Source organism: Phodopus roborovskii, unplaced genomic scaffold (assembly GCF_943737965.1).
Source record: "Phodopus roborovskii unplaced genomic scaffold, PHOROB, whole genome shotgun sequence".
In the NCBI taxonomy this organism is placed as follows: Eukaryota; Metazoa; Chordata; class Mammalia; order Rodentia; family Cricetidae; genus Phodopus; species Phodopus roborovskii.
The window spans coordinates 10,296,293-10,312,009 of record NW_026126517.1 but is presented as its reverse complement, the minus strand read 5'-3'; the positions used below and the strand labels follow the sequence as shown (position 1 = coordinate 10,312,009).

The 15,717-nt window shown below is 39.6% G+C and overlaps 1 protein-coding gene across 2 annotated transcripts in view; it reads right to left on the bottom strand.

Annotated features, from left to right (window-relative positions):
* The window catches only part of Zbtb44 (zinc finger and BTB domain containing 44), a 52,552-nt gene extending 37,095 nt beyond the window's left edge, over positions 1–15,457 (bottom strand). For both annotated transcript variants that reach the window (XM_051196980.1, XM_051196981.1), the window contains exon 1: positions 15,336–15,457. The gene's annotated coding sequence lies outside the window, so the exon portion shown is untranslated. The remainder of the gene's footprint in view (positions 1–15,335) is intronic.
* Positions 15,458–15,717: the final 260 nt, after the last annotated feature.

Here is a 15,717-nt window from a genome sequence, read left to right as displayed (position 1 = left end):
GGTATGAGTGTTTTGCTTGCATGTATATAAGTACACCAAATGAACGTCTGGTTCCCACAGAGGTCTGTTAGATCCTCTGGAGTCACAGACTGCCCAGTCCTGCCATGTGGGTACTAGAAATTGTACTTGGGTTCTCTGTAAGAACAAATAAATACTCTTAAGCACTTTTAATTTTATTTTAAATATTGAATCTTGAACTCCTGGGCTTGGGCTAGCACAGTAGTACATGCCTATAATCCCAGCACTCATGAGGCTGAGCAAGACTAAGAAATGGCTATATAGCTATACCCTGTCTCAAAAACAAAAACAAAAGTGGCTCAAGAAATTAGGCTGTTTAAGCAACCTAGTAGCTGGCTCATAACACCTTCGGAGAGTGAGTATACTCATTTGTAATGAGTATTCAGGATAGAAGCATGGCTAACTCAAGGTCTCCAATGCCTCAGACTCAAGGGGTCATAAGGTCTTCCCCTGGTCCAAGAGGAATAATGACAAATGGTTGACTTTTTATTAAGCAGTACACATAAAAAGTATGCACTGCAGTTCCCTTGTCCCTTTTCCTGTGCATCCCCACTCTAAGTATTCCCCTACAGGGATTAACTAACCAGACTTCTCAACCATGCTATATATTACCAATGCACTGTGAATCCAGCTGCTGACATGTCTCCATCCAATCACATAACCATCTGATTCTGGGTTTACATTACTGTGTCTGTCTTAATCATCTATGCTCCCAATCAGGCTTCCAGGACCTAGCTACATGGGTCAAGGTACATGCTACTGGATCTAACTTTCGTTATTTTCTTAGAAACCTATTTTCTCAAGTCTTCCCAATAAATTGTATGTACCTTAAATCATAGCCATTCTGCAATTCCAATTAAGATTCTTAATTCTAGATCTGCCATGGACAAGACATCCGTCATTTAAACATCTGTCCATTTAAACTACAGAAGACCGATGTAAGAATAAATGCACCAAGTCTTTTTATATATTAATTTTAAAAAATACAATCTTTTTGTAGTGCCCAAAATGTAGTAAGACTCCTTCACTTCCTATAAAATTAGTCAGGAGGAAAAGGCAGGAAGATCACAGGTTTAAGGCCTATTTGAGTTTACAGAATGTTCAAGGACAATCTGGGCAATTTAATGAGACTTTGTGTTAAAAATAAAAGTAAAAAACGGGGCCAAACAGTGGTGGCAATGGCCTTTAATCCCAGCACTCGGGAGGCAGAGGCTGGTGAATCTGTGACTTTGAAACCAGCCTGGTCTGCAGAGTAAGTTCCAGGACAGCTAGGGCTGTTACACAGAGAATCCCTGTCTTTAAAAAAAAAAAAAAAAAAAAAAAAAAGTAAAAAAATGGGTTGAGGCTATAAGGCTATAGCTCAAGGATAGAAGTGTTTGCTATATATAAATCCCCTAGATTCAATGCCCAGTTTAAAAAAGGAAAAAAAAAAAAACAAAAACAAAAACAAACAAACAAAAAACAAACAAACACTACTTTGTAATTGGAGGGCCCTGACTCATCACTGTTACTTCCAAAGAAGCTGGATGACTTAAATTAGGTTCAGGGATTAAATAAGTACATGTAAAGTATCCCACTCCTAGCACACAGTATACACACAGACACACAGACACACACACACACACACACACACACACACACACACAGAGGTGGTACCACAACGAGAAAATAATGGTAGATTTAACTACTATATCTGATTGAATCAATCTCAACTCTCCAACATCCTTCCTGAACTTCAATTATGGGACTTATATATATGTTGGCATGCCCAGCCAATAAGAATGCACTTGTGATGTCCTTTAATTCTTGGCTTTCTGATCTTCACTGATTTGTTCTGTGCTTAGTTTTGAGATGCTCAAAAAACAAAACAAACAAACAAAAAAAAAATCCATGTTTGATAGGCACAAAACCAATAAAAATGCTGAAAATGCTAATAAAGATAGGCCATTGTGAGTGAAATGAAATGAGAAATAGCTAGATTAATAAGGAAGGAGAGTGGAGAGATCGCTCAGCACTGAGTGTTCTTCCAGGGATTCTAGGTTCAATTCCCAGCACCCACATGGCAGCTATCAACTGTCTGTAACTCCAAGATCTGACATCCCCACACAGGTATACATTCAGGAAAAAGACCAATGAAAATAAAATTTAAAAATTAAATAAAAAAAAAAGAAGAGCTGGAGCAATAAAGAATGGGGGAAAGTAAGCATGTGGCCCTATCCATGGGACAAATACTAAATAGTATGAATGACTGAAATAACTGTCAAGAACCTTTACAACATATGAAGCCATGGTATCTACATGATAACTAAGGATAATCAAGAAAAGACAAAGAAAAATAACAAGAAACTAACTTTGGTGTATGTTGCTAGAGTGACATTAACCCTAGCAGTCAGATTTCAGTTTTTTGTCTCTTTATCCTCTTAAATTTATATAAAATGCATATTTCTAACACCAACCATATTATAAATTAAAAAAAAAAAAAAAAAAGATTCAGGACTGGCATGAGGGCTCAGCATGGAAGGTATTTATTGCCACCCCTAAACACAACTTGAGTTCCATCCCCTGGAGCCACATTGTAGATGAAGACAAGTGACCCCTACAAAGTTGATCTGACTAGCACTGTGGCGCATACACACCTACACTCATACAAAATAAATAAATACAAAACACTGATTCATTTAAAAACCAGTATATGGCTGGGAAGTGGTGGCACATACCTTTAGTCCCAGCACTCGGGAGGCAGAGGCAGACAGATCTCTGTGAGTTTAGGCCAGCCTGGTCTACAAAGCTACACAGAGAAAGCCTGGTCTACAAAGCTACACAGAGAAACCCTGTCTTTAAAAAAAAAAAAAAACAAAGAACAGCTTATTAATTACATGTTACACAAAAGAACTTTGTTGTTGTTTGGTTTGAAACCAATTTCTGTGTAGACCTGGCTGTCTTGGAACTTGTCATGTACATCGACCACACTGGCCTTGAATTTGCAGAGATCCAACTATCTCTGCTTCTCAAGTGCTGGGATTAAAGGAGAGTGCCATCTTGCCCAACTCACAAGATAAGTGTTTTTAAAAAATATTTTCTCAGACAAAAAAGGCGGGTTGGGGCCAAAAAGTGTGATTCTGGTTATTGGAAATCAGTAGAATGTTTCCATTGCAGCTGCACTCTGCTGTTACATTGGGTTTCTGCATAGCTTTTTATTGTTGTTTGATTTTGTTCTGGAAAGCAGGTCTCACTCTAGCCCAGGCTAGTGCTTATTCTGTAGTCCAGGCTAAACTAGTAATCCTGATCCTGCCTCAGGCTCCCAAATGCTATAATTACAGGTATGTACTACCATACATCCTCACTCTGGAAATATCCACTGTACATCTGAGAAAGGAAGAAAAAAAAAAAGATGTAAATAGCATCTCATGAGTCAGTGGTCACCACTAACACATCTTTGAGGCTGGCTAATCTGAGTTTGAGGCTCTAGTCAGGGCTACAGAGAAACCCTGTTTTGAAAAACTAAACAAAACCAAAACCAAATGATGATGATGACAATAATAATAAATGCTGTTACAAAACTGCTTTGACCTCATGGATTCTTGGAAGTTCTAGAAATTCCCACAGGAGTCCCCAAACAACTCCAACCACTAACCAGTGCCTGATGAATGATAAATTAGTGTGGCATGGTAAGTGCTCAAATAGTTATGTCATTTAACACTTAAACTATCATAAAGGAAGGGCATATTTGCATTATTGGGCAGAGGTACCGACATCAACAACAGATTCTCACTAGAGGTGTAAAAAATATATCTAGGTAAAAGATAGTAGCCAAGAGAAGGTTATCTGGCCAAGAAAACTAGAAATTGCTAAGGAGCTTCAGTTAAATCTCTTGGCAAAAAAAGGGGTGGGGGGAGTACAGCACAAAACAAGCCCGTTGAGTGCTTTCATTTCTGGGTTTAAGACCAAGAATCAGAAGTCATCCTGTAACAATCAAGAAGCTAGTCTGAGAACGACAAAATTAACAGGTGAGAACTTAAGCATATGATTGTTAAATAAAACAACTCCACGGCTGTACTCCTGTAGTGCTTATTCATCTTATTTAAAATAGCAAATGCCTTTATTGTTTTAGCTACTCAATTCAAGATTGCTAATACATAAAATCATATAGCTATCCCATAGATACTTCAAATGGTCAGTGATAATTATAAGATTTATTTTTAATTTTTATTTTATGTGTGTGTGTGTGTATACCCAAGTGTGTGTGTATGTGCACCATGTTTGTGCAGGTGCTCATGGAGCCCAGAAGAGGCCTCAGATTCCCTAAAACTGGAGTTAGAGATGGTTGTGAGCCTCCTGGTATAGATGATAGAACAGAACTTGGGTCCCCTCCAGGAAGGATGTACTGGTTAGTTTTTTATCAACCTGACACAAGATCCAGGAAGAAGAACAAATGATATAATGCCTCCACAAGGTTGCCTATAGTCAAGTTTATGTGGGCCATTTTCTTGATTAGTAATTGATATGGATGTCACAGCTCACAGAGGGTGATTCCATTCCTGGGCAGATGGTTATGGCCAACCAAGTCACAAGGAACAGCTGGTAAACATTATGCCTCCATGTATGTATGTATGTATGTATGTATGTATGTATGTATGTATGTATGTATGTATGTATATCTATGTTTCAGTTCCTGCCTCTAGGTTCCTGCTTGAGTTTCTGTCCTCACTTCCCTTAATGGTAGACTGTGAGCAGGGTTGTAAGAAGAAATAAATCCTTTCCTCCCCAGGTTGGTTTTGGTCTTGGTGTTATCACAATAGAAACCTAACTTAGGACAAGCTACAAATGCTCTTAAGTAGGGAGCCATCTCTCCAGCCTCATGATGGTTAATCTTGATTGTCAACTTGATTAGATTGAGAAGTACCTAGAAGATTAACAAAGCATACCTTTCTAAGTGTATCTGTGTGGATGTTTCTAGAGAGTTATTAACTGGGGGAAAGGTATAACCTGAATGTGGGGAGTATGCTACCATAGGCCAGGTCCTGGGTGAAACCAAAGGAGAAAGCAGTTTACAAATTCTTTCTTAGCTGGGCAAGGGTGGTGCAGGCCTTTAATTCCAGAGGCAGAGACAGACAGGGCTCTGTGAGTTCAAGGTCTAGACTACAAACCAAGTTCCAGGACAGCTGGTACTGCCACACAGAAAAATCCTGTCTTTACAGGGATATTCTCTCAGCCCTAGACCCTGCTCCAAATGATATGACAGATTTGAAGATTTCCCCATGGAAGACCTCACCCTCCCCGGGGAACAAAAATGGGATGGGATGGGGTTTGTGGGGGGGGGGGGAACAAGGGAGGAGGGGAGGGTGAAGAAACTGGGATTGACATGTAAAACAATCTTGTTTTAAATTTAAATTTAAAAATATTATCATAAAAAAATCCTGTCTTGAAAAAAAAAACACAAACAAATGAAAATTCTCCTGTTTTAAGGTTTCCATGAGTTGAATTCCCCCATGCTCACGTGATAGAAACAGTTTAAAATATTTCCAACCTCGATCCAAATAATTTTGTCCTCCTTTAAACTGTTTCTATCAGATGTCTGATCAGTTACAAAAGCCTGACTAATAAAAACATCCAAATTCCATTCTCACTCCTTACAAAAAGCACTTTTAAGTTTTCATGACTCCAGAAAGCAATAACAAAAAGAAAAGCAGAAATACCTCCCCATCAATGTCCTTATCCTACCTAATCTGTGCTTACTAGTGACAATTTTATGGGAAAGAATCAGTAGCTGTGATTATAAATTACTATGTAGTTTGTGATAATCTAGAAAATAATACATTTTTCTTTTTCTTCCAACACAGACCTGTTCATTGAGAGCAAGCCCATTCTTTCCTTTTTTACTGCAAGTACATTAAGGCTACTTAAAATGGTATCTAGCAGGGTATGATGGTACAAGCCTTTAATCCTAGGACTCAGGATATAGAGACAGGAGGACCTTTGTTGAGTTCGAGGCTAGCCTGATTTACATAGCAAGTTTCAGGTCAGGGTTAAAGAGAGACCCTATCTCCCACACAAAAACAAAACAACAACCAAATGAAAAACTCCCAAAGCCAGTAGTATTCTGACTGGCTAAGTTTACCCAAACTTCAATTCTCTACTGTTACTTAAATAAGACAATCACTGGAGTTTAATGTGCTAGGTCATGCTTTAGTACATTAAACAACTATTAATCTTGGGTCCCTCACAGTACCTCCATATGCTGGAACATTTAATACTGATTTTTAAGAAACAAGATTACTTATTAACATAAGAGAATTATTATTTCCTACTATACTAACAAGGAAATGGAGACTCAGAAGAAATGAGGGCTGGCAAGATAGCTAGCTCATCAAGCCTGATGACCCAAAATCAATTCTCAGGACACACATATTGTAAAAGAGAGAACCAACTTCTGTCAAACTGTCCTCAGAACCCCACACACACATCTATATGTGTGCTTACATGCAAAGAACACATATACACAGAATGCAAAAGAAAAAAGATGAAACATCATGGGGCCAGTAATATCTACTTACATCTGATGCTAGGTTTTTTCACTATATATACATAATTTCTGTTCCAGTCTCCTTTTAGATGCTTTAGGCTTCCACTTCTCCCTTCATACATTCTAATATGAATTCTACCTCAGCAAAACCTACTCTGGCTCCTCATTCTTTAAATACAACATATGCATTTCTAGTTCTCAACCTCTGATGCCCTTTTTGGAAGCTGTACTTCAACATTCACAAATGCCTATAATTCCAGTTCTAGGGGATTCAACACCCACTTCTGGCCTCTTAGGCACCAGGATTTATTCCAGAGTAAATAAAACTGCTGGCCAAGGCATTTGAGGCACTAATGTTAAATGAAGAAATTAATGTAGCATTCAAACAAGAGCATAACACAAACTTAATGTTTCTTTGTATTTTTAAAGGCAAACATACATGCAGTCACTATTGACTAAACTAAAGCATAGTGGTATAACATCTGCCATCCCAACACTGGGAAAACTGAGACAGAAGAACTGCAAGGAGTTCATGAATAACCTATCCAAAACAGTCTAGACTACATAATGAAAACCAATCTCAACAAACCATCACTAATACCAACAACCAAGATTTTCAATTTTTAATCAATCCTTATTTATGGGAGAACTATTTGTTTCATAATGAATGTAGAGGCATTTAAAATAAAAATACCCCCATAAAATTACATGAACTTCATTCTACAAAATGTCATAAAACCACAGGGAGAAACTATTTTTGATATATGTAATAATTGTAAGGGTATTAAAAATTGTTAGGAATGTAATTAAGAGCCTCTTAAGTAATGAGGAAACCGCCTTTACAAGTCTAGGAAGGGGGGCTGGAGAGATAGCTCAATGGTTAAGAGCCCTCTTCTTAACCTTTGCAATTTGAGAACCTGAGTTTAACTCCTACCACCTATGTCAAGTGGCTCACAACCACTTGTAACTACTTATGCTCACATGCTCATATTCACTAATATAATTTTTTAAATCTTATAAAAAAAACCTATAAATATTTACCAGATATTTCAGAGGAGTATTTGTACACAAAGACACAGGGGGATAGTGTATTTTATTGGTTTTTAAACAGTTGTCAATACTGGGATAAAAAATATATATTTTTAATTCCTTGAGAACATAAATTTTGATCATATTTACCCCCAAATCCTTCCATAGCCATCTTTAACTCCTTACCCACCTAATTTTGAGGGTTTTTTTTTTTCTCCCTTTTCCACTATTCCAGTTTATGTTGCCTAATTTACTCTTCAGTATGGGATCTGCCCTGTAGTATGGCCAAAATCTCACTGTGATTAGTTTAACAAAAAGCTAAACTGCAAATAGCTAGGCAGGTATAGGCAGGACTTCCCGACAGAGAGAGCTCTGGGAAGAAAAAAAAGGGAAGCTGCCAACCAGACACAGAGAAGCAGGATATACAGGAGAGTTAAAAAGCCACAAGCCACATGGCAGCACATACATTAATAGAAATGGGTTAATTTAAGTGATAAGAGCTAGCTAGAAATAAGCCTAAGCTAAGGCTGAGCTTTCATAATTAATAAAACATCTCTGTGTCATTATTTGGGGGTTGGCTAGCAGGTCAGAGAAAGACTCTATTACACCCATTCCCACAATGCAGGGATTTTTGTCTGCCCTGTCTTGGTCATGCTGTCACAACCACTGAGTTTATATGAACAGCTGTTGTGTCCAGAAAGTACTATTTCCTTTAAGTCAGCCACCACCACGTTTGGCTTGCTCTTATAATTTTTCTGTCCTTCCTAGAAGATCCTGAACTCTGGAGGTACTATACATCTCTCTTAAAGCTGAGTATTTCACATCTCTCATTCATTGTACAATGATTGGTGGGTGGGTGGTCTCTGTGTTAACTGTCATAATACTGGAGGTATGGGGCAGTTGTTTGTTTTATTTTGAAGAACTCAAACTTTATTGCATGAGACAGGACCCCATGCAAAAACCCAGAGTGACCAAACTGGCTTAGGTCTAGGATGACCTTAATCCTCTTGCTTCCACTGGAGTGCTGGTATTAGAGGCTCAGGCCTGTCACTACCTCAATTTACACAATGCAGAGACCTCATATGCTAGGCCAGCACCCTTCCACCCTGAACTACAGCCCCCCAGTAATAGTTTTTAATAAGAACTGATGTTTAATTACTCCCAAACATCAAATTTTCAGGTACAGAAAAAATTTAAAAGACAAAACAAACTTATAGCTAATTAAACAGCCATGCCTATCAACACTCTGTAATATACTTTTTTTTTTTTTTTTAAGCAAACCTATCCACTTATCAATCCATCTTGAGTTCTGATACTTTTTATAAAATCTTACTCTACAGGCAATTCTTGACACAGGGTCAGGACTCCCAAATTTCTTAAAAGGGGAAATCTAAGAATTTATAATAAATAAGACAAATACTTGTGACTTCTGGCCCACAATTTCAGTGTTTCTATAATATAATTTGAGTCATGTAGTTCCTTACAAATAGTACTGGAAATAAGTTTAGTGTCTTGGCTTGTTACACTCACAAGTAGGTAAGTGCTAACTCTGAAAATAATAGATGAATTTGAAACCTGGGTCTGCCACTCACTATATTTTAGACATGTCATTTAATTCTTCTAGCTTTCAGTTTATTTATTTGCAAAATAAAATACTAGTAGCAATATCTAAATTTTAGTGTAGGGAAAGTGCAGCAAATGCTAGTAATTACAATCAGATTATCCCACGTAGCATATCACAATATGCTAAAGCTGCTACATGGCTATACATACCTACTTTAGACAACCACTGCTCCCTCTGAAAACTACCTGAATGTAGTATTTCAGACCACATAATTATAAATTTGTATCAAATTTATGTAATCTAAAAAATGTTATCTTTATGAGTTCAAACAGCCTTTATATCTACAGACAGTTATGAATGCCAGTTTTGTTGTGTAGTATAAATAAAAGCTAATATTTGCCAGGTGGTGGTGGCTCACACCTTCAATCCCAGCACTTGGGAGGCAGAGGCAGGTGGATCTCTGTGAGTTTGAGGCCAGCCTGGTTTACAGAGTTAGTTCTAGGACAGCCAGCGCTACACAGAGAAACAGTATCTCCAAAAATAAATAAAACCATAAAATCTCCATCAATTACATTTAGCTTTAAAGAATGATGGGGGCGGGGTAAGGAAGGTTCAAGGTCAGTCTTCCTCCATCACTTTCCTGGAGACCATCTATTGGCTAGACTGGCTGTCTAGCAAGTCTCAGGATCCTTCTCTCTACCCATGCTCCAAATCCCAGGCTCCCACCCTCCACACACTGGTGCTAGAGAGCTGGACCCAGGACTTCATGCTTCCTATTGCAGGTATGGAGCTACTCCCCATTCCCCAGAAAAAATTAAAAGTTGCAGTTTTTCTTTCATGAATTATTGCTTAAAATATGACATCTGCAAAAACAAGCTTCAAATCTACATCTCTACAAATTTCCAAAGGTTAGCCAAAAGTATCTGAATGTAATTATAAAACAAAAGTAGTACTAATATATACTTCAAATTTTTTTTTTTAAAAAAAGCAATAAACAAGCAAACAAAAATAGTAGGACTATGTGACTTCAGCCTACCCTACTGCTAACCCTCTGGCCCTTGAGCCAAGGTTTTGGTTTTGATTTCTGATAGTACTGGGGTCCTCAACTTGGGCCCTTGAGTGAAGTTTTCTTAAGTTTTAAAAAAAAGGTAGTTTTTGAAACATTATTCTGAACTATGTATATATTTTATACATTCAAAACTAAAATCCTGGGGCTAGAGATGGCTTAGCAATTAAGAGTACTTGTTCCATGCAGAGCACCCAGGTTTAGTTCCCTGTATCCATATGTTAGCTCACAACCACTGTAACTCTAATTCCAGGAGCTCCAACCCCTCTTCCAGCCTCTGAGGGCACAGGTACACACAGGACACATATATGCAGGGAAAACACCGATACACATAAAAATGTTTAAATCCTAAAAGAAAAAAAAAATCATGCTGGGTGATGGTGGCTCATCCCTTTAATCCCAGCACTGGGGAGGCAGAGGCAAGCAGATCTCTGTGAGTTCGAGGCTAGCCTTGTCTACAGAGCGAGTTCCAGGACAGGCTCCAAAGCTACATAGAAACCCTGTCTTGAAAAACAAACAAAAAGGTCTTAAAATTAATCTCCAATTTTATTAAGAATCAATAGTACTGGTATTGCAATTTTAAATGATTTTAAATAGAGCAGATAAAGCCAACAAACATACTTTTGTTAGCAAGATCTTCATTTTTCACAAAAGTAGAATAGAGGAAAATACTAGTAGCAATAGTCTATTCTGCTAATTTGAATTGGACCTATTACTATGAACTCACAATTTAAACAAATGCAAAATGACTGGGTGTGCCAGCCCATACCTTAATCCCAGCACCTGAAAGGCTGAGGAGGATTTCTTTTGAGTTCCAGAGCAGCCAGGAGTTTATAGTGAGACCCTGTCTATGTAAGTAAATTCTTAGTTCTAGCCTTCAAACAAGTCAAACAAGAGACAGTTATGCCAAACTTTCAGATCGTTTCATATATACCATTTCTCATCCAAATGACCAAGACTCCTAGGATAAAAGCAGTTTAGGGTACCTTGTAGCACAAAGTACTCATCTCCAGAACAGAGATGAGCCTAAGTGTCAAAAGACAGCAGCCAGTTTGAAAGAGTTCCCATAGCCTCAAAAAGGATCCTAATTGGTTATAAAATGAATAAACTCGCTGGTGGTATTACCCCTCAAATCTCAATTCTGTAATGGTTACCATAGCCCTCTAAAATGAAAAAACAAATCAATTTGTTCATTAGGATAACAATTTCCCTAGCTCTTTACTCTAAAAATCAATAATTAAGGTGATAAAATCAAGCACTTAATCTGCATTTTTAAGGAAGAAATTTAGTTCATACATAATAAAGAAAATCTTAACTTTTCAGAGACTCAAGAGCTAAAAATCACTAAGGAAAGTTTAGTCAGAAACAAGTTACTTGCTTCCTGTCAAAGAGTTACTACCTGAAGGTCACATATAATCAAACTGTTCAACCACACCTTCACAAAAGACCTTAGAGTCACTTTAATTTAACATCATCAACTGTGTCGTGACCCGATACGAAGTCCAGCGCATCACCTATTTAAGTACTCTTGCGAAATAAGGTTTCACTTTAAACTAATTAAATCTTTGTTCCAAGGATGTCCAATCTTTTGACACTATTATCTACAGCTCTCAAAGGAACTGTACAATCAATCAAGTTGCATACACACAAACCAGTATTTTCAGTTTACAACTCTGTGTTGGGCTGTATTCATAGATATCCTTGGCCTTACAACCATAGACCAGCAGATGGACAGGTCTGGAACCAAACTGTCACTTTAAAAAGAAAAAGCCTTACATTCTCCTAGCCATCAGGAAAATGAAAATCAAAACAACTCTGAGATACCACCTTACTCTTGTCAGAATGGCTAAAATAAAAAACACCAAAGAGAGTTTGTGCTTGAGAGGATGTGGAGAAAGGAACACTCCTCCATTGCTGGGTGGGAGTGCAAACTCATACAGCCACTTTGGAAATCAGTATGGTGGTTCCTCAGGAAAAAGGGAATCAGTCTACCACAAGATCCAGCAATTCCACTCTTAGGCATATACCCAAAAGATATACATACATACAAGGACATCCATTCAACTATGTTCATAGCAGTATTATTTGTAATACCCAGACTCTGGAAGCAACCTTGATGCCCCTTAACTGAAGAAAGGATGGAGAAAACGGTACATTTACACAATGGAGTACAATTCTGTGGGGAAAAAAAACAAAGGAATCTTGAAATTTGCAGGCAAATGGATGGAACTAGAAGAAACCATCCTGAGTGAGGTAACCCAGGCACAAAAACACGAACACTGTATGTACTCATTCATATATGGATTTTAGACATACAGCCTACAATCCACACCACCAGAAAAGCTAGGATACGAGAACCCTAAGAGAGACATGTATGGTCCCCCACAAAAGAGGAAAGAGACAAAACCTCCTGAGCAAATTGGGAGCATGGGAGGAGGGGAGAGGGAGTTAGGAGAAGGAGGAGGGAGAAGAGGAGGGAGGAGGGCATGAGAGAGCAGGAAGATTAAGTCAGGGAAAGAACAGAGGAGAGCAAAAAAAGATACCATAATAAAGGGAGCCATCATAGGTATAGAGAAATCTGGCACTAGGGAAATGTCCAGAAATCTACAAGAATGACACCAACTAACAATCTAAGCAATAATGGAGAGGCTACCTACCTTAAATGCCCTTTCCCCGATATTGAGATTGACAACTACCTTATATGCCACCCTAGAGCCTTCATCCAGTAGCTGATAGAAGCAGAAGCAGACACCCACAGCTAAACACTGAGCCAAACTCCTGGAATCCAGTTGCAGAGAGGAAGGAATGATGTCCAAAGAAGACCAGGCTGGAGAAACCCACAGGAACAGCTGACCTGAATAAGAGGGAGCTCATGAACCCCAGTCTGATAGCTGGGAAACCAACATAGGACTGATCCAGACCCCCTGAATTAGTTAGAAGAACTGGGCAGTCTATGGGGCAGGCCTCTGGTAGTGGATCAGTATTTATCCCTAATATATGAATGGATTTTGGGAACCCATTCTATACAGGGGGATACTCTCAGCCTAGACACATGGGGGGGGGGGGCTAGGCCCTGCTCCAAATGATGACAGACTTTGAAGAGTCCCTCATGGAAAGCCTCATCCTCCCTGAAAGGGGACAGGATGAAGGTTGGGTATGGGGTGGAGGAGGGGAGGGTGAGGGAACTGGGATTGACATGTAAAACAAGCTTATTTCCAATTTAAATAAAAAATATTATCATAAAATAAAGAAAGAGCAGTAAATGAAATGACACTAGGAGGATAAGGTCAAGGCTTAAATGGCTCAAATGTTCTACAAAGCAACTGGTTTGGTCAGCTAAATGACAAAAAAAAAAAAAAAAAAAATTAAAGAAAAAAGAAAAAGGAGATAGTTTGGGTACTACCCTTTTCTTTTTAACAAAAGCAAAAGGCATGACTAAATAAACATAATCACCAAATGCAATTCATGAATCTTGATTGACCACAGCCTGTGGAGATACTTAGGCACAGGTGAGGAAAATCTGAATATAAAAATTTTGATGGGCACTGTTACTGACTTGGTATTTTTAGGAAATATTTAAGAATCAAACATGGGCCGGGCATTGGTGGCACAAGCCTTTTGTCCCAGCACTCAGGAGTCAGAGGCAAGCGGATCCTTGTGAGGTCAGCCTGGTCTACAGAATGAGTTTCAAGACAGGCTCCACAGCAATACAGAGAAACCCTGCCTCGAAAAACAAAACAAAAAACAAAACAAAACAAAAAAAAAAATCAAATATGGTGGTGGAGGAAGAAATCAAATTCTAGCACTTAGGAGGGGGTAGAGGCACACTGTCTCAACACAACAGCAACAACAACAACAACTAAACAGGCAACAATATAGAAAAAAACTGTGATCACCGAATCTGGTACTAATATGGTTACTGTATTTTTCAGATAACTTCTGTGAAACTGAAAAGTTTGAGGTCATAAAAGAAATTATGTCACTCACCACTCACGAGAAGTACAGGGTTCAATTGTCAACTTTCTACTTGCATAACCTAGAAGGAGCTACAATTAACGTTACCAAGTTTCTGTCTCTTCTATAAAATTCAATTGTCATTATCTGTATCATCGGGTTCTGAGACTAAGACTACATATATAAAAAACAAAACTATTGCACAAAGTAAATCTGGTTTTTGTAATTAAATAAATACATAAAAGTATTAAGAAAACACTAATTTTTACATTCCACGTGGAAAACTACAATAGACACAGATGATTATTGTAAGTCACCTGGAAATCAGAGTGAATGGGAGGAAAAAAGATCAAGACCTATAGTTTTTTTTTTTTTAAACCAAAAATCACCAAGAAAGCAAAAGTAAATATCAAATTTTTACCCGGCTTCTGGTATCTATTATATTGTAGTCTGCTTTTGGTATTAACTTATCTCCGCACAAAATTCTAATGAGCGGAAGAATTTTTCCGATAAACACACTCAAAAGATTAGTATGCTGCTTATATATTTAAAAAACAAGCTTTGATCTTAAATTCTGTAAGTTACTAGAAAGTACACGAACAACGCAGTTTACAAAAGATTCCGGATAAGGTTCACAAAAATCAAACAGATACAATTTCCTTTCATCAGTTATAACTTGTCATTTCACTTGTAGGTAACCCCTTTCTTTTTGTTAGGCCGACAGTAAAATGACCAGATACAGAGAGATCCTCAGGTAGGTTGGGGGGGGGGAAGAGGTGTGTTTGCATTCTCTTCCTCCTTTCTTTTAAAAGTGCCTTTCTAATACCGGGTGGAGGGGCAGCCGGGGAGAGGGGGAATAAACAGGTCTAGGGCTCGCGGGTGGACCAGGTGAGCGGCTATAAACACACCTCACCGGCATAGCATTTGGTGTTGGGCGGATTGTCTTGCAAATCCGTTCCCCTGGAAGATCCGGGTGACTACTTCAGGTCCTCAGGGACCAAGGCCAGCCGCTCCCCCTTCCCGAATCCCGAGGGGACCTTGTGGGGTGTTTCCCCGCACCAATCAGAGTGACAAACCACGTTTCCTTTCCCCCCGCCGTGTCCAGGTGGGCGACGCGTGGTGCCGGTCCCCGGGCTGGCCCGCCGTCTCCCGCTCCCCTAGCTGGCTCTTCCCTCTGTTACCTGCGGCCGGCGGTGCGGGGGTCCGGAGGCCTGTTACTCCTCCTCTTCCCCGCCAGACTGAGGCGGCGAGGTGGTGGTGGCGGCGGCGGTGGCGCCGGCAACCCGGGGGGAGGGGGCGGAGCGCGCGGCTAGCTCCTCTCCTCCCCCGGGAGGCTCAAGGGACCCTATCTCGGGCCGCCGCGCCTAGGCCAGTGTGCAGCCTGCAACTGGGCGCGCATGGCGGCGCCGCTCCCCCGCGTGCCCGCGAGGTGTGAGAGTGCGAGGCGCGAGGAGAGCGCCCGGCGCCCGTGGGCCTGAGAGGAGGAACGAGGGGCCCAGCCCGCTACGCGCGGGCGGCCGTTGGGGGCGGTTGCCGAGGGCGGGCGACGGTTAGCGCTGGCCC